The following is a 24,548-nucleotide window of genomic DNA, read 5'->3' on the forward strand; positions in this document are numbered from 1 at the left end:
GCCCTGTGGCAGATTCTCCTCTCCTGCTCATGCAAAAGCAGAATCCCAGAGTGGCCAGACTGGGAGTAGTGCTGGCTCCAGATGCTCAACCCACACAGGAATTGTCATCTTCCAATTCCTACCCACTTCCCGAATTTTAGCAATTTTAAACCCTGTTGCTCTTAACTACCTGCAATCAGATGCTACACTCAGCAGTTCTTTTAGGGAAGCATTTTGCAACTTTTTTGCATGATTCACAACAGTTTCACAAATAAATAAAGCACAGGTTTAACTAAAGCCTGATCTCAAAAGGGAATAGCAGAGCGTCTCTCTCAACAACAAATACACTGAATATTCTATAGAAAGACCTAAACCATAAATCACTAAATTTATTTCCCATGCAAATGTTTTATTGAGCTGGCTGCAGAGGGGAATCACTGCCACTTGGAGGCCAGTCAGGATAAAAATAAACTCTTCATTTACCTGGGCAGCAAAACCATCACCTGTTACACAGAAGGCAGCACTGCCCCTCCCTGTGGGCCAGGCACAGCAGCAATTCATGCAGTGGTACCTGCACTAACTCTGAGCAGCAGGCTCCAGCCAGGCTCAAAAGAAATTAGGTGTTGTATTGTCTGTTTCGTGGATCCTGTCAAATCTGTGCTTCTTTAACAGACCTATGGGCCACATTGAACATATACAAAACTTCAAATGACCAAGCCTGAAAGGGCTCCTGGTCACAGCTGAAGAACCCACAAATGAAGTCTTAAAATGGCATGACACCTCATAGCTCTTGGAATGGCACTTAAACACAAAGTTTGACTCCTCACTGTATCTTAAAGAGCCATCCTGATCTGGGGGGTCCAAATCTGGAAGAAACACCAGGAATACAGGCAGAAGCTGACAGATTTTCCCAAGTGAGGAAAATGGACTAAGTCTGCCCGGGGTCAACACAAGCAGACAACAGTGACAAGGTTGGACCTGTACAGTCCACAACAATCTAGGTAAGAAAGGAAGTGTACACTCATTAATATTACCTAATTAAATCACCAAAGAAATTATTTGGATTGCATTATATGCAGAAAAAAAAAAAAAAAAAGACTTTCTAGAGGATGGGGAGAAGGTGCAAGAATTGCTTTTCAAATGCAGTAAAAATAGCAATAATTCTGCTATTATGCCAAGACCTTTCACTGCAGGACAAGTTTTTATTACCAAGATATAGACTCCCAAGAAAATAGATTTATAGGGGGCACGATGACACTAATCAGAAATCCTTATGAGTGTCCACAGAGCACAACCCACAGGCATTGAATGAGCTCATAAAATCAATCACAGGCCTTTGGAAATGTTTACCTACACACTACTGATTTTGTTAAAGTCGGTCAAATTTTAGGACCAGGTACCTAGATTTTAATATATCTCTTTAAGGCTCTTTGTTTTGGGTTATCGAGAAGAGAAAACATGAGGCAATATCTATCTAGGTATACATGTCCTATAAATCACACCACTTGGAACTCTGTCTCTCATAGTAAAATAAAACACCATGATATAAAACTAATAGTGACTCAGAGAAAATACATTTTCCGATAGGTGTTGGGAGGTAGTGGCAGAAATGAGCCAATGGTCTCTGTTAAATTTGTAAAAGAAAAAGGTCAAAAACAATTTGTCTCCTGTCTCCACCTTCTTTCTCAGTCTAAATTGCTTCCAAAGTTCACAATACCTTAACAAAAATAAAATTTGGCCCCACTGAGACCAATAACGAAGTTTCCACTGAGCTTTCTGGAGACAGAATTTCACTTTTGGGTAGCAGCATATCATCTTAAATCATGGCTTGGTCCCCCTTGCTCAAGTCTGAGATCAAGCACACTTATAAAGTGATGACTGCAGGATTCCTGGAACCAACATGTTCCATGCTAAGATTTTCCTCTGTGTGCTCAGGAAAACAAGGTGTCTGGTTCAGACAGTTGGTAATCTAAAACCAAGATCTGCTAAAATTTATGATCAAACTGCCCTATTAAAGAAAAAGGCACCTCTCTTAGGAACAAATATTCCCCTTGGTGGGTAAAAGCTAATCCCAGATGAAGAAAAAAAGACAAGCTATATTGCTCTGCTGTCAGGAGTTCAAAGAAACCCTGCAGTATAAAATATTTGTAATGTGTGTCGCTGAATCATTTTCAGCCCTGAAATGTTATTAAAGTAAGAATTTCACTTAATATGAATATATGCAAAATGCAACATTTTTTCATGCAAAATGTATTTACTTATATTCCTTAGGAGAATGACAAGATATTATTCTGGACTATCAATCCTAGAATTCTGCTCCACAGAGAATATGAAAAACTTAACAGCAGAGAAACAAACCCCCATACACTTCATACATCACCACTGTTAATTATACAATGTTATAAAATAAGGTTAAAAAAATATTCTGTCCCTAAATCTTTCAATTTGCTTTCTTAAGCATTAAGTATTTTGCCCTATTTTGTAGCGTGCACAACTAGAAATAATTTTGCAAGATTTTCATGTATGTTCAATAAAAATGCAAATATATAAATCCCTATCTCTGAACAATAACTCAGGTTGATGTGTATTAAATAATATTTCTAATAGATTGCAAAACAGGAAATATATGAAGCACATCCTTTAAAAACAGTTTCAAAAAATTACTACATTCTGCAGCTTTGAAGGGCAGTAGATGAGAGGCTGCCAGTTTTTGCTGTATATATGTAATTCTAACACCTGGCCAAAAGCTAGTTGAGATAACTGCTTCCCTTGTTCTTAATGAGCAAACCCAGCAACTTCAGGACCTGGCCAAAGACACATCAGTGACTATCAGCAGATGAAAAAAAGCACCACAGCCTTTTACAAAGTTCTGCTGTGAACCAGCTTCAATGACTTTCCAGGCAGCCTACCTGTTTTGTTTGCAGCTTTAATACACTGGTGGCTACTTATGCAAAAAAGGCAAAAACTAATTAAATTTGTTTATGTATGTTATCGTGTGGAGCACTCATTTCCAGACATCAAGCTATGAATCATTAAATAACTGCTAAATTGGTCTCCTGGGATGGATCATGGCTCAGAGTTGGGCAGGCCCCCATCCCACCAAAGCCAGGTGTGCTCTGCAGTGAGCAGGCATTAAAACTGTTTAAAGGCCATGATTTGGGTACCCAGCCAGGTCTCACACTGTGAGGTGAGTGGTAGGAAATCATGAAAACAGTGACAGCTCTCCTGTCAGACTTACTCCTCTGTTTGATTAATGAGGGCATTTGAAAGACAATTAGCCAGAGCAGGTTTGGCTGCAACTAGCTTATCAATCAGGCACCCTCTATTAAAAGCACTACTGCCTTCTTTGTTTTTGGTTGCAGGAGAATTGTATCAATGATGCACAAACAACAAGGGACCTTTACATGTCATGCAAAAAGAAGAGCACAATGTAGCAAATCGCAACTGAAATAGTTAAAAATAAAAAATGCTTTGCAAGCCACAAGCCACTGGTTGTTGGGAAATCATCACTGCAACTTCCACAGAGATTTTTGGCAGGATTTTGTTTCTGCATGGTGAATTCAAGGCTGCACAGGTACTTCCAAGCTTCTCAAGGACAGGTTTATGCTAAGTTTTCAACAACAGCAAAAATGAAACCAAACTGCAACTGATGCCATATGTAACAAAAAAAAAAAAAATCCTTCATTAGAAAACCTGCTATGAACCTACTCTGAGTTTCAACACATTTCAACTAAGAACTGTTTCAACTTTTTTTAAAAAAGAACTTGTTGCAATAATTCATCAGTTTGATTTATTTATCAGTAATGCAATCTCTTTGCTTTCCAACCACCAACACAGGTAGCATTTAATACTGTACTTTGCTTAGGCAGCTGCTCACCCAGGAACATGTTTCATTCTTTGGCTTAAATGAGAGCTTTGCTTCAAGTGGAGTAGTCCTTGAATTCAGTGATCAAAAATACGCAATGGACAATTTAAACCATGTCTGAACCTTTCCTGGAGATTTGCATTTCCATCAGAACAGTTTTTATCAAACTAAGGAAAAGATGATTTTTGCCTGTGAATGAGTAAAAACCAAATTACTGACTAATGTATTTATATTGCTCTTGATGTGAATAAATCCAAGACTGAAAGGGTAGGATTGAGACTGAAGTGCAATGCACCACTTTTCCTTTCAGTTTACAGTTAATTTTCCCTGGCAATAGCAGATCAGAGGTATTTTTAATGCATGACTAGTGTAGTACTAAGTGGGTATATATGCAGTGCAAGGAAGTTGGTTTTTTTAATTTTTTTTTTTAACCTTGCTAGAATCTATTTCAGAAGTAAGCTCACAAAATACTGCATTGTGTGTGTTTGAATACGGGGATAATAAAGCAAGCAACAAATTAATCTTTGATTAGATTAGTTAGAGTACAAAGACAGAGGGAGATTCAGCCTAACGCAAAAAACCCTCTCTGAAGCTTCCCTGTGTTGGCAGAATGTGACAGTCCAGCATTCATGGACAGAGAACTATAATTGTTTTTAAAAATTTGGAAGAGTTCCCACTGAGAACACACAGCTTGTTACCGGGTTAATCTGCAAAATCACTTTTGTTAGAGTGTTCAGCCACCTCAGTAAGCCCCAGCAGTGGCACCCACAAAGGGAGCACTGTTGTAAACTTGCCACTAGCAGTTTATACCCCCTGGCCCTGATCCAGGAGCCACTACAGAAAGCCAAAGGCTCTTTCAATGGATTTTAAATTGGTCCCTGCACTCCTCTAAGTTACAAAGGTGGTAATGAAGTATTGGGAGATGCAATAGAAAAATAAAATAAAGAGGATCTAAGTAGGTGGTGGATAACCAGTGATTCCCCATATTCTTACTGAGAAACTGTGAACAGTTTCTCATTTTTCCGTGGTTGTAATTGTAAACAAAAAGGGGACAAAGCCCTAAGTGCTGTGGCATGGGCCGCATTTGTCTGTGGGCCAAATTCTTCCCAGCCTCACCATGGGAGCAGCCCTCATTCACGCTGCTCATTAAAGGGCCTCAGCTCTGAGCAAACCCCTGCCCCACACCTGGGCAAGAGCCTTGCCATGGCTGTGGGGCACTGGAGAAGCACAGCAGGCCATGCCTGGGCTTCCTCAGCTCACCAGGTGCAGGCAGAGCTGCTCTGTTCTACTTTAATGGATTCAAATGGATTCAGGGTCCATTGGCTCTTTGCAAGGGTGTGGTAAATGCTGTGGCTGGGCTTCAACAAGAACGTGGCAGTGCTTCAGCAAGGGCTGGGTATAACCTGCCTGGCTGGCTTGTGGTCCTTTCAGGGGAGGGGAGGTCAAATGGACAGAAACAGGCCCACTATTTTTCACACAGATTAAAACAGACTGCCAGCTTCTTCCAAATAACAAAAGGTTAAAAGGACCCTGCACAAATGACAGAGACTTGGGGTCCTGTCATCACCTCTAGGAGAACAATTGTCTCTTCCTCCTCTTATTCCTCAGAGTCAGAAAGCATTCAGACACTTTGCTTTCTCAGCAGTTTGAGGAAAAAATGGCATAAACAAGAATAAATATCCTGCAACTCATCCCAGGTATTCAAAATTTGAGGTCAATAGAAAAAAAATTAAAAATATACATTTTGGTACTGCACAAAAGATAGATTCCTCTGTTTCTCATCAGTAACTCACAGCCATTTGCTGCAAAGAAGAGCTAGAAATGCCTTTTGCAGAAAGCAAGCAGAAATATTTATCAAGAAGCGATGACTGGTTGGACTGGTGCATGAACACAGATGTGCTATCTACTTTTATATGATGCCCAAGGAGGAATTTTGCAATGCCTGCTGCTTCAAAGGCTGAAACCTAAGGAAGACTTTGAAGGAAACACCAACACTTCCCATAGAGAAACTTGTCTTTCCCCTTATCTTCCAAAGGCACCAGATCACTTTCCAAACACTACTGCAGACATTCTTTTTCTCTTAGGAGCCTCTACATGTTTCCCTATTTGGCTTTTTTTTTTCTGAAAGCATGCTTAAGGAGACTTAAGCTTCAAATCCAGAGACATTGAAGCTTTTGGAGAAGAGCATCACATTTTGAAGTGTGCTCTGCTGCCTGGGTCAAAGAACCTGAGCAATCAGAAGCAGCAATGGAAATTTGCCCCTCCAAATGTCCAGAACAGGCTGCAAGTTCCACATGAATATATAGGCATTTCCCGAGGGAAAAAGTGAAGGCTTCTAGTAACCATGATTAAAGACATTTATTCTTTCACTGTCTATTTCTTTGAAACTATGGCTAAGGCCTAGTAGCTTAATTGACTTTCATAAAGTCAATCCTGATGACAAGGTGCATAAAAATGACCTTGTATCCTTCTTCCTTGTGAGAAGTTGGAGAAATGCTATCTATCTGGGACAGATGGTTCTCACCTGGGCTAGAATGACAGAATATGCATCTTTGTTGACATTCCATTAACTACAATTTAGAAATTCTTCCTTAGCCTTACGCATTTTTAAATGCAAGTAAAGTTTACATTGCTAATTGGTTCACTAAGTAACACATCATTGTTATTAAAAGGAGAAATGAAAACTTGCTGACCTAATATCCTCAGCTATGATTATTCTTGTCAATTATTTTATATTTGGAAAGGCAAACAAATGTTGTATATAACAGCTAAACACTGTATTTGGCATAACTTCAAATTAGCTGTCTCACCATGCTTATAGCATGCAAATTAAATGTCCTGAATAAGCATTAATCATCATAATAGGCTAATTATTGTCAGTTAGCTATTCAATAACTGAGCTACTACCCCTTGCAAAGAATTTGGAAAAAATGTTAATAAGATTCTGGTTACCTAAAAGCAAGAAAAACATTAAAATTTTTGTCAGTAAACAATTTTTGAGACAAACATGTAGCTTATTTTAACCAGTTTGAGCACTATTCTGGTCTTTCCACATATTTAGGCTTACTGTCTTCCAGTAAGTTATACTTAGTCCAAAAATACTTCTGTATGAGGATGTCTTTGTATCTATGTCATTTAAAATGACTTGCTGAGTTTTAAAACATTAATTAATATGTTAATAAACAGTTAATCTTTGTCTTCTCCAGCCACATGCATGGCTACCACAATACTTCCAGACAGCAAGGAACTTAAATGTTTTACACAGGACTAAATGTTTTAGAAGTGATAAAGAATACATGACTGTAGAACTGCTACTTGGAGACTGTGTTAGGGCCTTGGAGTATATATTTAATAAAGGAGTGATACATTCTTGAATGTAAATGGATATCCAGTGCTTAAATGGAACTGAAGCACCTTTACAAATACACAAATGCCAACATATTCAAAATTAAGTCTTAAACATTTAAAAATAGTTTTCAAACAAGCTTGCAGTCAGGTTTCATTAAGACTGGCTGATATTTCTGCAGAGCATTTGTGAGGAGGACATTTGCCTGAGCGGATTCCTTTATATCCCCCTGCACAAGGTGTTTGTCTCATTTGCTCCAAAACTCTCCCCAAGGGGCTCGCGGCTGGAATGTCCTCACACTGCCATCAACGTGCTCACCCTCAGATTGCCCCCAGGACTGGGGAGAGGCATTGGCCCTACTCTGCAGATGGGCATGACTTCAAATCATGAAATCAGAGCATGATTCCTATGATGTCCCAGAGAAAATATGTTGTCATCTTATTGCAGGGGTTCCATACTGTTGTCTCCTTATCACAAAAGTTCCATACCTTCTTGGTGTTTCTCACGAACATCTCCTCAGAGCACTGGCTCTTTCCCCTTCACAAAGCAGCCACTGACTCCATTTCCCCTTTCACCCAGCCAACCCACTCTATTATAGCATCTTCTTCTCACTGGTTACAGTTGTGGCCTGTTAAAGTCAGGCCTGTTCCTAATCCTTGCTAATTGGCCCAGCTGCAACTCCTTAGGGGTAAGATTACTTTCTACACTATCTTTATTTTCTTATATTCTATCCCCCTACAGAAATGCATTTCAAGAGCAAGGATCACAACTTTCTCTCCCACCACCACCACAAGTGGTGTCAAAACAACCTCCAAGTCACACAGAAAAGCTGCATGGAACCACTAACAGCTCCAGGAGTACAAGTCTTCCTTTTAGTGGCTTGACCACGGACCATCTCAGGTGAAAAAGTTCTGTACTCTGGGGCTTTTATCTGAGAAATTGCTTGTGTGCCTGTTCTTCTGCTTCATAACATACTGCCTATAACATTGAGCTGAAGAAGCATGAACAACAATGACAGGGACAAGCTGCCTCCCTTGATAACACAAAGGGTCTGTAAGAGAACAGTTAGCAGAGTATTGATTGGGAAAGAGTTACTCAGTTGCTGGAGATAAAAGTCACTTTCCGGCCCACTACTGCCACATCCAGGAATCCCACTGGCTTTTCTAAGCACACTTCCCTAAGAGCTCCAGTTCATCACTCTCGCCACTGTGACCTCAAAGTCTTTTAAGTCAGTGACTGTTTCACAGGATGCAGTTGTCATTCCTGTTGATATTTGTCTCCTCTGTACAGTCTTACACCTGAGTGTGTGAAAATACATTTTATTCCAAGAAGGTAGAGTCTATGTGACGCAAAGTGATAAAATCCTGAGGATGCCCTCCCTCATAATTTTCTGCTAATCTTAGTCCAAAAATGTTCTTGGCCAGGGTATTGTGGCTTGGTGTCCATCAGTGAAGATGACACCAAACATTGGCAGAATCAGTCCTAGCAGGATGCCATTGGAAACATCCCACAGAGTAAGCACTCTTCACTGAAAATTCCTCTTTGGCACCAGTCAGGGAGGCCACTCTCAGTTTGTTTGCTGGATACTGCTGTGACAGTGCTACTGCACCTCTTAATTCCAATGTGGCACCAGGAGTTTTTTGAAGCCTAAATACCCTCTTGTCTAGACAGTACATTCATTAGACTTACAACCACATGAAGAACCTGAAAGTTGGTTTTACAAGGTGTTCTCATCATAAAACTGTGTGACAGCCATGAACTTCACTTCCATTCTGTAATTCTTCATCGAATTCACGATCAACATTTCCATTCTTTTATCTGCAATCAATAGCAAGCTGACTAATTTATAGAAGTCTAAACCATTCTGCTGGCAGTTCTGTACACTAGCACAATTTTATGACTTAGGTTTTAAAATATGCAAAAAAATCACCTTTTAATAAAAAAATTAAGAAGTTGAACAGAAATCATCTCAGCAAAGTCTTTCAGGACTCTTGCACTGAGGTCACCTAAGCCTGCTTGAACTAAACCCAAAATGATTATTTTTTAAAGACCTCCTTTAGCTAAGCAACTAATGAATTTTAAAGTTGTACATTACACTTATATAGTATTGGACACATCACCATGTTTCTGTCCAAATGCAAGTATAGGGTTTATTTAATCATATCTGGGAGGTTTTTTCTGCACTAAGAAGAATTTGGAAGTTTCCATCTAGTAAATGATCTATACAATTCTTTGTGTTCATGGACATTTGGGGACTATTTTTTTTACCCTAAACATGGTGCAAAAGCCATAGTACTTGATTCTGTCAGCAGGAATCATCATTTCTTCTCTTTTGAATTTTTATATGCCATTACTTCTAGTCTGAAAGGACTTTACAGAGATGTCAACTGACATGTGAGTGTACAGAGAGCATAAAAGCCACTTATTACAAGTGTGGCTTCTATTTCCCTCTGACACAGTAGAGAACATTTGGGTTTTTAAATCTTGAATACTCTTAAAATATCTCTCAATTTTTATTCCCATTTTTCTGTCTGCATTTTTCAATTTCCACTGAATCTCCATGCAGCTTCACTGTTTCATCAGACTGAGAAATTCTGACAGGGAAGTCTAAGACACATCTATTTGGTCCCTTTGATGTCAAGGCAAAATGTCAACTTGCAGCTCTGCTGTGGCCCACCTGAGCAGCCCATACTTTGGTGATAACCACGAGATTTGGGACATTTCTGAGATATCCCATTTCTTTTGTGGCCTCCGTTACATTCCTAACTTCAGCCAGGGTGAGTGTGGAGAGGAGCAGCATTTGAACATCAAGTCTCATTGAACTGTGGCTGCTGAATTACCTAATTACTCAGAATGATAAGATCAATGAGATATTTTGCCTTAAAAATTTAACCCTTTCTTGTCTTGCAACTTGCTGCTAACAGGAAGAGATTGCCTAGTTCTAATGGACTAAAGGGGAAAGATTTGCTGCTGAAAATAATAAAATTTGTGTTTTTCAAGAAAAGGAAATTATTCTCTTTTGAACAAGTTAATGTCAAAAGAATTTAAGCCAAACACAGTGGAGGGCTAACCTTTCTCTTTCATTCACATACACGCAATTTTTGATAAAAAGTATTTTTAGTTCATTTTAGATCAAAAGTCAGTCGTTGCTGAATGTGTGTGCTAAAATACATATTGCAAAAGCCCTGTAGGAAATGAGCAGTTTTACAGTACTATTGCTGCCAAAATGAATGTGAAATTGAATGCAGTCTGAAGTTTCATAGACTTTCTGTAGTGAAAAGAAATAGGACCAAGATGATTGTGGAATATTTTTTCATATTTCATAAAGAAGTTGTCCTTTTGTCCTGTGTAGCTCTGTGTACTCATAAAATCCACTTGATTTTATGAAAGCAACAATTGAAAATATTAAGTACTTTTACTTAAAACCAGGGCTTTCCTATTGCAAATAAAATTGTTGAACAACATCAGATAGATAACAACAGTTAAAAGGATTCCAAGTCCATGCTGCTCACACAGTTCTGCATGATACTCATCACACAGATTAAAGCTCAAATCACCACATTAATCAAACCATCTATTTTGATGGGGGTCTTTTCGAAAAACTATTCTAAAAAAATCCATTCTAAATGCACAGAACTGGTTTGTTAAGGGCCAAGACTTATTTTGCAACAGCTGTTAAAGAATTACAATAAGGGCATAATCTTCTTGCAGTTCCAGCAGAACTTGGCATCAGTAGAAGGAATAACATGGTCAGAAAAGTATGAAAAAAAGCATCAACCATATACAGAATAATTTTCATCATCTTGAACACCAGAAATCTCAATAATTGTTACCCCACTTATTAAACTGGTTAGCTAGAATCATGCAAGCCCTGACTGCATTACTGAAATGTCAGTTCAAGGAGAGAATTATAGGCAGTACTTAGAATAGGACTACAACAACCAGCCATTTAATAAGAACTTCCCTATTTTTAAAAAAAAACCCTCCACCTCCATCTATTATGCAATGCACACCAGAAGAATTGCTACATACTTGGGCAGACAAAGTACTTTGATAAGATGGACACATCCACTGATCGACAATTTGTCGACTATTATATGTGTTCAAGTAGTGAAATAGACTCCAGCTGTACTTAGCACCTCCTGGGTGATATAAAATAGTAAGTATTCATTATGACCTTTAGTCAGCTGCTTAATGGTAATACTAATGGAACTGCAATAAAATTTAGCTGACATACTGCTTAAGAATATTCTTAGGCTATTTTGTGGCATTAAGTTGGCATATGTAACTACATTTAAACTCTAGATTAAATAACAAATTTCCAATTATTAATAAATCTTACAGTTGAAGGACTATTGGTAGGTCTTGATGTGATAAAATACCTGTTCACAAAGAATATTTTCTAGCTAAATTCTAGCATTTAAATGCTAGCAAAAATTTGCAGACATTGAAACTTAAAATGAATATCATGGTTTCTGTAAACAGCAGCCCAGGAAAAAGCTTGATTTACAGCCACAGTATGATACAAACAAGAACGTGAACACACCAACCATCCAAACAGAGGCAGGGTGGTCAGGCTGCTGTGTTCACTCTTAACCAGATTACCCTCCAGAAGAACCAAAACCTTTGAAAGGAAGAGATTTCTGCTTCGCAATTGCCCATGGCTGAGCTGCAATTCTGCAGAGACTTTATTATCCACAGACCTCACGGTCCTGTCCTGATCCATTCTTCTTTCCACTGGGATTCTACCAGATGACTGAGGGTCTTTACAAAATGTCTCGTTTATACTTCACAGACTGACAGAAAAACTCTCTAGAACTTTGCTAAGACTGCAAAAAAGTATTGTAGGCCTGGGTATCAATTGCTACCTTTCCTTGTCAGTATGATCTTTAAAAATGTTGGATTTTTTCATTATTTGTGCCCATCTCTTGCTCTCTCTCTTCAAATATGTTCTTCATGTGCCTTGGAAATTTATGTTACATATTCTTGGGCCTGGATCACCTCCAACTTTGTCTCCCTGCTTAGCCAAACAGTTAAATAAAATAAAATATCACAGAAAAAAATTTCTAAAGATGTTTAGTTCTCTGACCCAGCTCCTGGGTAGTGTATAAAAGAGCTTTCCTTCTGTTATATCAAACTTCAGAGATGAAGTATTCCAAGATAGGTATTTCTGTCAAATGACAAGAATGAACTGATCTGGTACAGACTCAGTACCCACCTAAAGACCAGACTAAGAGATTTTTTTTTTCACAGGCTGAGGACAGCTTTCTGCAGAGAAACCGAAAAATTTATTGAAATTTTAGTTTCCACGTAAACATAGATATGCAAGCAATGAAAACAACTTACTTTTAGAAGGTTGAGTGGAAAAATAAATTTTCTTCCAACTTCCTATTTGACCTTAGGTTTTTATGTGTATTAATTTGACACAAAACCCTATTAATTCTTTCAACATTTTCATACAGGCCCTTCTTCCAACATTTTATCTGCATAATAGTATGATAAGGACAAAAGTTCCTTTCAGAATAATGTTCAGTGTCCGTTATCCTTCTAGCAGCATCCTCTATTCTCCCTTTCAACATCCCACAGCCTGCATCCAGCCCTGTATTAAATCTAAATGAATATGAGAAGAGATGATGTTACTTTTCTTCATTCTTAAAATAAATGATACAAATTTCTCTTTTTCTCATCCAAAAAAACCACAAACAAACAAACAAACAAACAAACAAACCCTTTAAGAAACATTTGAAGAGACCTGTATAATCTAATCTGTATGCTACTTACAATTGTACACTCCTGCATTCCTGATCATTCAGCAGAATACCTGCCTTCTGTGGTTCTGGTTTCCCTTCTACATCAACTTGTGCCAATGAAATGTAATTTTCAAAGGGCTTATATTTACATAACTCCTGATGAAGGCACTGGTACAGGTTTTATGCTTTAAATTTCTAATCATACTGTCTGTTCATGTACAAGACAAATGTAATTGGGGGCACGAATCCATGTTATTTGCACATATTCAAATGCTAAAGCAGACCTTATCAGAGATGATTTAAAGAAAAGGGGAGTCACAGAAATATTGATTTTAGGTCTGCAGAGAACAATGATGAAAGACAATCTTTTTGCTACAGCTTTCTCTACGAAGCCATGACAAGCAAATATGTACATTTAATGAAAAGAATCAAATATTTTACATTAAACTTTTTGAAGTGCCAAAAACAGGCCCAACTTTGTTCCTTCACAAGTCTTACTACTGATTTCAACAGGAGGAAAACAAGAATTTTAAAATTCCATCTTGCATGTCTCCACTTTGACCACAAAAACCACATTAGAACCTACTGGTTATTGAAGCAATACCACAACTACTGGCATGTGTAGGTGGATATTACTTATCCTTGGAGACGGATGGATGTTGTAAAACTAGGCAAATTCCAAGAGAATTCAGGTGACAGATTAGAGACAACTGCAATCCCAATTTTTCTCTCCCTGGGACAAAAGACACCAAAGCAGTCCCATAAAAGTAACCCACTTTCTAATGGAGAATCAGGCTCTCATACAAACAAGTTTGCTCTTTGTGAGCACAAAGCATGCTGCACATGCTACTACAGGCAGAAACAGCTGAGAAATAACAACCTTATCCCATTCACTACTAGAACATAATCTATTTTGTGCCATGTGACAGACACAGACAGCGCCAGCACCAACACTGATTCCACAGCTGTCATAGGGAGTGATGACGGTGGTTCCAAAATCCCAGACTAAAAAATAACGATTACAGTTATCCTGTAGTTCTCAGAATCTGTGCTGTAGCACAAAAATACACAACCAAGCCACAGAAGTTGATCCCAGCAGTAAGAAACTCAATCAGCTTTACGGGAAATGACTGCATATACCTATCCAAAAAAGTCTTTGTGGAGTCTTTTGTGTTCCATTAAGTCTTTTGTGCTTCTATTAATGACACACAGGTCCATCTTACTCAGGTTACACACAGTGGGACTGTGCTAGGAAGAGTCACGCAAAAATTCAGTGATGCTGGAAAAAGCTTCACCTCCCATTAATGTCCCACAGCCTGAATCTCATGATCAGCACAATACATGAGTTTACTGCACTGTTCTTTAGCAATCTGCTGCAGATGACTGCCATTCTTCATTGCTTCCCCAAACAACAAATTTCAGAATGCAAATTGTTTTTACAGGCGATTGGTTAGCCAGAACACCTCAGAGAGACCAGAGCACAAGGCTGGCTGTAGCTTTGCTCTTCCCTGCATTCTTCCCAGCAGAAGCCAGCTTGGCCTTGCCTTCCTCAGAGGTGAGCAAAGCTGGAAGCAAACCATGAGCATCTCTGCCTGTGCTAAGCACCTGCAATAACACAGATGCATGCCAGAGGAAACAAGGCTACATACAGGGTCTCTATCAAACACAAGAGTGCCTACTGTCTCTGCTAAGAGCAAACTACTCAGATCACACACTTCCCACCGCAGCCTCTTTTGAGAAACACCCACGTACAGTATTGCTTTGAATTGTTTTCTCCTTTTCCAGATCAGCAGCTAGAAACTCACCCATTTTCCATGCTTTCAAAGTTTTCTTTTTCTGCAAAGAGAAGGCATTACCACCTATTCTTTAAACTAATTAACTATCCCTTTTAGCTATAATTTCTCTTCATATAAAAACATTTGTAAAAGGTCTGTTTTTCCCCATGCCCCCTTTTCTCTCGTCTGGCTCTTCATTATGACCATGCCTAATTGTGATGAGCTGTCCACCATTTACTCCACAGGATTGTATAGAGCTTTGTAATGTGCCTGTCACTGATGCATTTACAATTGGAAGCAGTTAACTCTTTAGTCCTGCCTCCTTGTTCTAAACAATGGGCTGCATGACGAACTAGCACTTAGCCCCAATTAAAGATTTTTAAAAGTCTCCATTTTAAGCCTGAGTACTCCAAATTGAGCATTTGTCAAAGGCCCAGCCACAGCTTCAAATGGAGAGAGGGAAATCCTACTGAGGAGAAGAATAGGACTATCCCATCGGTTAGGGTGAAAGTTCTTCTCAATCAGCATCTTAACCGTGTAATCAGTATGGGATCTATTAGGTCTGCCTTATCCATACAAACCTGCTGATCTCCCCCCAGTGCTGCCATCCAACAATGGCTTTGCTGATATTCCTAATTTCAACTTTTTTTTTCCTGAGAGGAGTCTAACTCTTAACTGCTGAAAGACAGGGGAAAGGCTTATTTTATTTTCTTTAGGTAAGGATATGAATATGAAAGCACCTCTTCTGCCTATATTAAGAATTCCAATATTTTTGCACCATAAAAGTTTCTCAGAGCTTCTCTTGACATAAACCTATCAAAATACATTATCAGTAGAAATCTCTCTCTCTTCTATTTCCCTTTCTAGATAAGAAACCACACTCAAGAGCCATTTGCAGTTTCTGCAGTTCCAAGATTATTTTCCTCAAGTACCAACTCTGAAGTCAAGCTCCTTCACATTCCCATTACAGGGTAAAATCCCCCCAAAGGACATGAGGGTGGTTCTAAAGACTTTTGTATTCAACTACTTGAATATTTTTTTTTTTATTATTTTCATACAAACTGCATACATCTTAAGAGTTGACACCTGTGGACAGATATGAATTAATGGTTAGGCCTCTTGATCAGCTTTGCACTGGACAGTGATGGTAACATGATGAATGATTCTTTTTCCAATAGAAAACAGAACATAACAGTTGACAAATGTGCATAGACAGCTATCTTTCTGTGCAAAAATGTTCACATTTTGGGATCTTGATACTGACAATCTGTCCAAAATGGGCCTACTTAAAACTTTGGTGCGGTGCTGATAAAACTTCTTTGTTGTCTTTTTGTCTTACACATTTTCTTTGTGCTCAGGATCTCTGTCCAAGTTGAAATAGCATAGTTTCAGAACACACAAAATGGGCTATTAATGTCTACAATCAAAAACCACAGAAGAAAAAGACACAGTTTACTCTTACAAAAAAAAAGAGATTGCAATGAAGTCTGTCATGTGAAAGAACTGCTGAAAAACTGGAGCTTTATTTTTCATCTGAATAATAACAGCTAAGCTGATGCAGCAGGGCCACACACTTTTTTCACAAATTATATTTCCTTAAAAAAAAAAGCAACATAACTGAGAAACCTTGCTTGATAAAATTTTTAAGAGTAAAATATTAAAATAACATCAATAACAGTATTTATAAATAAAAGTAGATTAAATATATTTTTATGCAAAAAAATTACTTTCAGCTATGTTCTTGGACTCTGGGCCTTAAAAAGTTTTGGTTTAGGCTTGGGGTTTTTGGTTTAAATCAGTGCAAACTGGTGATATTACTGTTGTTGTGCTGCATATCCAAGGCCAGATGTGCAAGTGCGTAAGGCAACAGCCAGAAAAACAGAGCAGCACATGAAATGAGCATCAAACTGCACTATTTCCAGTCCCCCAAAGGATCCAGGGAGAGAATTGCAGCACAGTGTACCTGAAGCTTAAGTGCTTTTCAAAATTACAAAAGGATTGTTTTAAAAGAAGTTACTATATGGGACTTTTCTCTCCCCATCTCCTGTTCACATTTTCTCTCCCATCTATTTGTTTATTCTGCTCTTACTGCTGTCAGAAATATTAGGATCTAAGGTGACAGAATTACTCCTGCATGTCAGCTTAACCTGCTCTCCTGGGAAGTAAAAGAAAACCAAAAAGCAAGAATGAAAAGCAAAAGCTCTTCTGTCAGTAGTACATTTTGTTAGTCTAGCTGCTCTCACAAATGGCTGAGAGACCACAGTGGGCAGAATGACTTCCTAATGGAACGGCTCAGCTCCATGATCACTGCACTCAGACCTCTGCTTATTCATTGGGGAAAGTCCACACAAACTGAAAGCCTGTCCATAGCCGCAGATTATACTGGTTTTCCTTCAGCAGTGCCTTTCTTCTGCAGTGGATAAAACATGCAGCAAACTCAATAGCAAACACAAGCAGAATATTTGTTCAAGCTTCAAAACTGATAGTGAAGTTTTAAATCAGACCAATTCTCTGTGCAGATATATCTTTTTTTTCCTTTCTTCAATTTATTTCTGCAACTCTGAACACCAGTCCATCACTTATTCACTGAGAACACTTAGCCCTCAATTATCACAGCTTACATTTTCACCTGTCTCTTTACCCATGTTCAACTGACATATTCAAGCTCATCTCCCCAGCAGCACTGAGCAGTGTCTTAGATAACTTGTTCTTAGATACTCAAGTTTCCATTAGCATTTAACATTTGAGTAATCCTTGTATGTATGTTTTGCACTAAATCTACTGGAAAGCAACCCTTTGCTTAGAACAGAGTTTTCTTAAAATGTATATAAACACATTTTTAAAGTTATCAAGCTTTCCCCTTGTCAGAGAGTAGCCCCAGACAAGTAAGCATCCCTTCATAAAAAATGAATAATACTCAATATGTATCTTCACAGAAGATTTCTAATCTACACAGGTGTACCAGAAGGTGGTTCCCCCTACCCTGACTGCAAAACTGTCCAAGACTAGAGACAGCAAATATCTCCTTTCCTCTCTGCCCTATCACCCCAAATATCGTACAGGAAAATCAGCTTCTCATCCAGCACACAGGCAGGATGTGCCCCTTGTGCTCAATTAAACAAAGCTTGCTAAGGTTTCTCAGCAGCAATAACAAGAGTAGCACATCAGCTGTTTTCCACTTTCCTAGGGCAAGAGAACTGTGTATTTTCTATATGTTATTCTTAACTTGTAGGAGAGCACAATTTCTAATTTGGATCCCTCAAACTTCTGCATCTTCCTTTTTCTGTCTCTTTTTCTTATACCACCTAGGAGAAAGGGATCCTGGAAATTGTTTAAGCCTGAACTGTGTGCTGGGAGAAACCATACAATCCAGCCATGTTATTTATGCACTTACAAAACAAGCAAAAAACCCCAACCCCATAATTTTCAGCCAGTGAAATGAATTTTCTTCTAGCCTACAAGAAAGCAACACATTTCCAGTTGTTAGGTTTGGGAGAAAGTCTGGTGCACTGAATAAAAAAAGGGGATTTTGTTTTGAAAATAGGCATTGTTCATTATTTGTGTAAAAGTATCCACCTCTAGAGCTACCCCAGCGTTTTAAGGTGTAGGACACAGTGCAAGACTCCCTGAGAAAGCAGAAAAGAAGAGCATAGGAAATCTTCTGCATCAAATCCAACTCACAATAAAGTTTATTATTAATACCCTCAGTTTCCAATACGCTCCAATCACAGCTGTGACAGCCCAAGAAGATTGAACTTTTCCCCACAATTCTCACTAATATGGCCTGCTACTTGGTCTTATTGTTATTAGAATAATTTGCTCCCAAGTTCTGAAATGAACTCTGTGCCCAAGTAATTAAAGCTCTTAAAGTTTCTAGTCCTTTGTTTAAAGAATTCGTCCTTGTGCTCTCTATGCCCCATCAGCTACCTAATTAGCAGAGCCTTTGCGTGATTAAAAATTCTCACAGAGATTCTGCTGGATATTTGCCTCTCTTAATGAGTGTTTGTGGACAGCTGGGAGCGGGAGCTGGTTCCCTCCTCCCAGGACCTCCAATGAATTCTGCAGACCTCTGTCAGGGCCCAGGAGTGAAAGCTGTCATTTTAGTAATGTGGATGAAAATTGGTCAAAAGCACTGTGGTCCTTGAGGAATGAAAGGCCTTGAAATATAAATGAAGATGAATATTCATATTTGGTTCAATAAGTGCCAACTATTAATATACATGTCTGTCAGTAAGAAAAGTCAGAACTTATTCAATTGTGCCTGGCATAATTTGGCTCCTAATTCACAATTACCTTCCTATTCTTTGCATTGCTCTTCAGTTAATTTTTTAAGTTAAAAACTTGCTAAAAAACTGAAAGCATTTCTATTACCATAAAAATGGCAACATCTATCCTTCTGCTAATTTATTGCCTATTAAAAATCACCTGTGGCTTTTACATACTGGATTCTAACTATCTTGCTCTGACTTTCCACATCTTATTCTCTTTGTCAACATCAGATTTTAAATCAGCCCCCTTATATTCCTCTGAAAGTATACTCCCTTTCTTTATGGAAATTCTCATACAATTCCCTACCCTCTTGACCCTGCACTTGATTTCCAAACAAATTCTAATTTCATATCTGCTATGATTTTCTAAGGGTATTTCAATTTTTAAGGACTGAAATATTGCAGGGGGCAGTTTTGTGGGGGTTTAAGGCTTCCTTTTTTTTCTGGGGAGAGGGTAATGGAGGGAATGAGAAAAGGGGGTAGGGTTGTCTGGTTATGTTTGTTTGTTTTTCAAGAACTGCATATTCAATTTTGAGAAGGAAACCTAAAGACATTGAACAGATTCTGCCCTGTTCTTTTATTAGCAAGTCACTAATAATTTCTGAAACAGAAGGCTGGGATTCCAGAAGAATCCTAGAAGTATTCAAACTAGACAATCCTGCTTCACATGAGAGTGATCTCTTATTCAGTGACATTTGAGAAATTAGAGCTGAGTTTCCTAATCAATATATTCCCATTTATCACTTTGTTTCAAGCACCTGTGCACTGGGGCCAATATGCATACTGGACACTGAGTTCTTAGGAGAATAAAATGCATTGGAGAAACAAGTGCAAAGTGGGATTAATACTTGGTGTACAAAGGTAAGGTGATCAGAGAAAACAAACATTGAACAGAGAACTAGTTAGATCATATGCAAAAGAACTGAAAGTATTTTGAATTTCTGGTTCCAGTATCCAGGGGAAGAAGCAGTCAGCAAAATATTTGTTTGTTCCCTTTAACCACAATATTACAGACCATGTTGAGAACAAAAACCAGAGATATGACTACTGCAAAACCTGCTGCATCTCCAAAAGGCTACCCAGTGATTTAATTCAGCTTTACAGGACACCTAACAGGACCATATCCTGCAGAAATATGCCTTGCTACATGACAGAGGAGCATTTATTGTTTCAAGTTCCACTTGGCCAGGTGCCTGCTGACTGATAATGTCAGCTTGTCCCAGTCAGACACAGGCAGGGATCCGAGAGGCTGCAGCTGAGTGGGACAGTGTGATGGAGAGGAGGAGAAGCACTGGGGCCACAGGGGAATGAGCCCAGAACCCAAGAGAAAAGAGGTCCTGGGTATTTTGGCACAAATGACCAGATTCTCCTCTCATTTATACTGGTCCCAGCCCATTAGCCTCAAGGTGGTACATCTGTGAAGCCTGTGGGTTCAACAGCTTTCTGGTCAAAGCTTTTAGGTTAAACCACTTTTTATTTTTAGCTATTTCTAGCCACATGTCATCAGGCACCTTTTTTAATGTGTGTCAGTAGGATATTGTTCTTCACTCTTCACAGTAGATGTAGATTTATTTAAGTAGAGGGTGGTGATCAGCTGCTTTCATTGTCAGCTTGAAAAATGGAAGTAGCAAGTTAGGACAGGTGTGGGTGCACATTAGTGAGGCAATTAGGTTTGCAAATATTAATTTATCACTTGTATTAAGGTCATGGATTATAGATCTATATCCATGATACACCTATTATCTCAGAGGTTCCAGTTCAAAGGATCCAAAACAAATGCAGGGGGAAGGGGTATCATCCTTTTTGAAAAACTGTTTTGGTTTGCATGTTTTCAGCCCACCTTCCAAAAGCTAACTTCTCTTGGACTGAAATTAAAAAGCCATAACTCCACCTTTAAAGCACATTAAACCAAGCAGAAGAGACATGACTCAAAAATGCAACCAGAGTGGACTGAAATACTGCAAGCATTTTAGGCTTATGATTAAAAATTACCACAATTCCACAAAGTCTATTTTTATTAGTGCTTGCTGGTTCATACTTGCACAGTGGTCATAAGTCATGAAATCCCTTACAACAATGTGTCATTTTACAGAACTCCTTAGAGTTTATTTGGCTCCTGGGGATTTAATATCCCTGCAGTCTCTGTTAGGGGAAAAAGCCATTTGCATCACAACTATTATTGGTCAATTTTTCCCCTACAAAAGTAATAAACATTTAAAAAAACCCCATCAACAACAACAACAAAACCCCAAAACAACAAAAAAATCACCAAACCACAAGTCCATTTAGAAACTACCGAATAAAAACATTTCCAAATATTTTCCCCACCTCATTTTCTGTGACTTCATGTAGACCATTACCAGAAAGTTCCTTGAATGTAGAAATTGTCATACCAGAGCAGACCAAAGGTCAGCTAATTCTGTCTAATTTGTAGAGATTAGCAGCACACAGGTGCTTTAGAAGGCTATTTAATACAGTCATGTGGGCAACTACCACACAATACAGCCCTTATTTTCACAACTCATTGTGCATCCATTGTCCACATAAAGGAATCAGCCCATATTGTTTTGATTTTTAAAACAAAGCATTTGTGATAAAGCAGAAGTCAGTAGAGGAGGGAAAGAAGAAGTAAGGGAGAAAATATTTTACTTTAATGTTTGTGCAATGCTCAGCTGCAGTGGTAGAACTGGCACCACTCTACACAGTAATAAACTCTAGATTTAAAAAACTGAATATAAGAACCTCCCTGGTTGGAAACCTCTCACAAGGGTCAGATTCCCTCTGCTCTCCATAATGGAGACACTGGCTGCAATAGCACCCCACTCCATGCTCAGCTCACACACAGGAAAGGAAAGCACAGAAAGGCTGCAGGAGTCTGCACCAAAGTGCAAAATTTACAGACCCATTCACTTTCATTGGAGCTCTACATGCACTTGGATGTGGATTAATATCACTACAGGATTTTAACAAAGCTGCTTGTGTTTAAACTCTATGTGAACTAATTAACATATATTCTTTATATTTAGAATCTGATCTGTTTGTTTACCTGGCTTTTAAAATTAGCTTTTTTTTTTTTTTTCTTACAGAGGCATGGTGAAAAAAAAAAAAAAAAAAAAAGACAAGTGAACAAAAAAAAAAAGGAGTGATTTTTTTTTTTCTTAAAGATTTTCTCAAAACTGTTCTGAGCAGAGAAGTGTGAGGTTCAGAAATTGTGTCATCAACCACACGTGCCACAATAGATGAAAGTCCTGTCTCAAATCAGTATGGATATCTTGGGGGAATCATTATAGGAAATCTGCACAGAAGTCATCTCTTAAGGAGGGATTTGAATTGAGACAGAGAGATCGTTTGACATACAAAGCATTGGGGGAACTTGGGAGCCTGTGAGGATGAGAGCAAGGGAAGGATAAACAGCAGGTAGACTTCTTTCACATAATAAAACCATCACACGTAGCAAAGAGACTATCTGGGACTAGATACTGTCACAAAAATGCACTGAAATTGGCCATAACTGCAAAGTCAATAAAATGCCCTTAATCTTTCAATAAACAATTTATTTTTAAAAGTTATTTTGGAGGTATTGAAGCTCCTGGGGTGGGGAAGTAAATGCATTTTAAATGTGCTGTATGGTATGCAGTATCACAGGTTTAAGTTTCATTTTATCAGATATATGGTTTTGTCATTTGAACTCTGGATTAGAAGCCAAAATTCCTCCTCTCTAACACTGACTGCTTTTCTGGCTTTCAACAAATCATTTAAGGTCAGACTCAAATAGCTCTCCTCATGAAGGAGGGCAGGTACTATGCAGTACAAGACAGGAAAGCAGAATTTGCCCTTCAAATCAGTCAGCTTCTGTGAAACTGGTACAAAATATTCACCTGTTTTCTTGCAAGGTGGTTTGACAAAATGAATTATTGTGGTTAACATTTGGAAAGAATGAATACTAACTGGTAGAGCTGGACAAAGGTTTTGTCTTCAAAAAAATAAACGGTTACTTCTCTAATTTTTCCTGTTGTTTTTTCAATTTTATCCATATAGAAAAAACATACTGACAAATGTGAGAGGGTAAAAATAATGGCAAAACTGTAAGTATTTATAGGTGAAAAAGCCCACTAGACACTTATGGCATTTAAATTCAGTTTTTCAGTAGGCATTTGCTTTCAAAACTCTTGCACAATATTCTGGGCGCCAAATAGTTGTAATGACTGGAAATCATCCAGAGAAGACAGCAATGCACGTTCCCATTTGCTAGCTTGATCCCATCTCTGTCACTTAAATGTCTCAGTAACTGCTGGGAGGGTGTGGGGAGGTCATTCCAGCAATTGACTCTTTCATCAATTATTGCTTACCCATTTAAAAGCTGCTAGGACACTTGCACATCTTTTCATTACACAGCAGGCCTAAAACAAATCTCACTGCACAAGCTGAAGGTAGCAGGTAGAAACCTGTGCTCAAGATTCAAGATCAGTCTCTTGCTTTGGAAGTGACTTCAGCCTAATTTAGTACAGACTACACAACCCTTTAGGAGAATTTTACTCCTTCTCATTGCATTCTCTACTAACTCCTTTCACAGGCCTAGCACAGGACCATGTAAGGTGTATGCCAATTCAAAAGACATCCCAGCAAGAGGCCTTAAGACAAGTAAAGATACATTTTCAGGATTACCTTTTCCAGGAGAGACATGAAAGAATCTAGATTTGTATTCATTTACCACATATTCAGTAGCCACCCCTACTGCTAAAATATGTTCTGCAACTATTTGATTGAAAGCTGTGAAGTTGCATAAGTCCTGAGGAGGTACTAAAATCCACCAATCTATTAAGGAAGTCTCTTCCCCGGGTGAAAAGAAATCACCACTGCACAAAAAAAAAAAAAAATTGAAAAAAACCCAAAACACCAACAAAAAAAATGAAACTAAAAACAGATTTACATATTAAGAGATCAAAATAGCAGATGCAGTATTGCTATCCCAAACCAAGACTCCTGCTACTGGAGCACCTCTCCTATGAGGAAAGGCTGAGAGAACTGGGTTTGTCCAGCCTGGAAAACAAAAGGTTTGAAGGTGACCTAACTGTGGCCTTCCAGTACCTGAAGGGAGCTTACTAGAAAGGTGGAGAGGGAAGTTTTACAGAACATGTAGTGACAGGACAAGGGGAATGGCTTCAGAATGACAGAGCAGGTTTGGATTAGATATACAGAAGAAATTCTTTACTGTGGGGGTGGTGAGGCATTGAAAAAAAGTTGCCTTGAGAATTTGTGTATGTCACATACCTGGCAGTGTTCAAGGCCAGGTTGGATGGAGCTCTGAGCAGCCTGGTCCAGTGAAAGCTGTGCCTGCCCATGGCAGTGGGGTTGGAATGAGAGGTTCCCTAAGGTCCCTTCCAGCCCAAAGCATTCTATGATTCCATGATATTTACTCTGAAGCAGCTGGGAGAAGTGTCTGGAAAAAAGCCTGCATGGCACCAGTGGAACATATTAGAGAGCTTATCCTTCATTGCACTTTGAAACAGAATGCTTGGCAGCTTCCAAGAGAGCCAAGAGCAAACCTGCCATCTATGTCCTGAA

The 24,548-nt window shown here is 38.7% G+C and overlaps 1 long non-coding RNA gene across 1 annotated transcript in view; it reads right to left on the reverse strand.

Annotated features, from left to right (window-relative positions):
* Nucleotides 1-24,548, reverse strand: part of LOC131085232 (uncharacterized) — a 291,057-nt gene that overhangs the window by 162,520 nt on the left and 103,989 nt on the right. The window lies entirely within an intron of this gene.

This window comes from Melospiza georgiana, chromosome 6 (assembly GCF_028018845.1).
Source record: "Melospiza georgiana isolate bMelGeo1 chromosome 6, bMelGeo1.pri, whole genome shotgun sequence".
Classification (NCBI taxonomy): Eukaryota; Metazoa; Chordata; class Aves; order Passeriformes; family Passerellidae; genus Melospiza; species Melospiza georgiana.